The sequence below is a fragment of the Benincasa hispida genome, chromosome 11 (assembly GCF_009727055.1).
Source record: "Benincasa hispida cultivar B227 chromosome 11, ASM972705v1, whole genome shotgun sequence".
Lineage (NCBI taxonomy): Eukaryota > Viridiplantae > Streptophyta > Magnoliopsida > Cucurbitales > Cucurbitaceae > Benincasa > Benincasa hispida.
Window position 1 is genome coordinate 15810731 of NC_052359.1, and position 1665 is coordinate 15812395.

The window sequence follows — 1665 nt, forward strand, 5'->3', positions numbered from 1 at the left end:
AAGTTTGGAAGATATAGAGGTAAATTTTGTGATTTTCTTTTTCTGTAAAGAAGTACAATAACATAAATGATATATGCATGTAGGCTGAAGTTGAAACTGCTAAGGACAAGGAGACTCAAGAAAAGGGTGTTCAAGAGAATGACCAGCAAGAACAATTGCAAGATGAAGAGGAAGATCAAGAAGAAAAAAGGGATAAAGATAAAGAAGAGGAAGAGAATGTAGATAAAGAAGATATGACCAAATAGAAGATAAGTATTGATTGATTTATGTTTTTAAGTATAAAATTAGCATGCTATCAGTGATATCTGAAATCACTAATAACCAACTATGAGTGATAACACACTATCACTGATAGTTTGTTATCAGTGATAGTATAAATAATAGAAAGCTTTATTTACTTGACTGATACTGATAACACATTGATAGATTTCATATTATATTTGATTCCATGATTTCAGGTTATTGAAAAGACTCTTAAAAAGAGTCCAAAAAAATATAGACCAAATGTTATGGTCGAAAATATGGAGGACAACAAGAGACCAAAAAGACAAGCAAAACCAACTAAGAAAATTTTGGAGAATGCAAAAAAACAAAAGAAAGACAAAAAGAAGGTCTCTCCAAATGTGTCTACCAAGGTGTCTCCAAGCAAAGCTACAAGGCATTCTCCAAGGTGGAATGACGACGCTCCAAGCTTTGATCTCAAAATATCATAACTTTGATTGACAATAGATAGACTTCTGTTTGACAATGATGGTTGCTTTTTTTGACAATAGATAGGCTTCTGTGATAGTTAGACAGTGATTATTATGCTTTTGGAAATTAGATTTTTATTTTACAAGATCAGTGATAATTAGATTCGAAATTAGATTGGAAATTATTTTGGACAATAGACAGTGATTGTTATTTTTTTTAGAAATTAGATTGTTATTTTAAAAGATCAATGATAGTTAGGTTAAAAATTAGATTGAAAATTATTTTGGAATCAATATGAATCCTTCAGAAATGTGATTGATATAGTTGCAACTTTCAATTTATTTCAGTGTTCTTCAACAGGTTGTTGGGTTGATCAAACTTTAAACACAAGCTGCACAACTTCTATCACTGATAGTATGGTATCAGTAATAAACATGCTATCAGTGATAGAATCTATCATTGATGGATTTTCTGCAAAAATGTTTTTTAGTATAGTTATTTAACAAAAGAAGTTTGATGCTTTTGAATTCATTGTAGTAATTGTTGTCAGAAGCTATTACAGATAGCTTGATATCATTTCTTTCAATTGTTGTGGCTAAAGGAAAACGAAAGAAAAACATCATATTGTGAAGCATTATATTGACTAAAGAATGGATATATCAATAAAAAAAGTCTGTTACACTGACAAAACATTAGTAACAAGGTCTCTGATATATTTATGACAAACATCAATAACAAATAGTCTCACTATCTAATGGATAAATTGATGACAACAAGCAACAACTACAATCTAATGGATAAATTGGTGAAAAACATCGCCCGTCTCACTATCATTGATAAATTTATGACAAACATCAATTACAAAACAAGCTTTTTCCTTACAAACATCAATTACAAATCAAGCTTCTTCATTAAACAATTGGTGGCAATTTGCATGTCCTACAATTATGGCCACGATGATGACATCGACTG

The 1665-nt window shown here is 30.2% G+C and overlaps 1 protein-coding gene across 1 annotated transcript in view; it reads right to left on the bottom strand.

Annotated features, from left to right (window-relative positions):
• The window catches only part of LOC120090581, a 30366-nt gene that overhangs the window by 26145 nt on the left and 2556 nt on the right, over positions 1-1665 (bottom strand). The gene's annotated exons all lie outside the window — the stretch shown is intronic.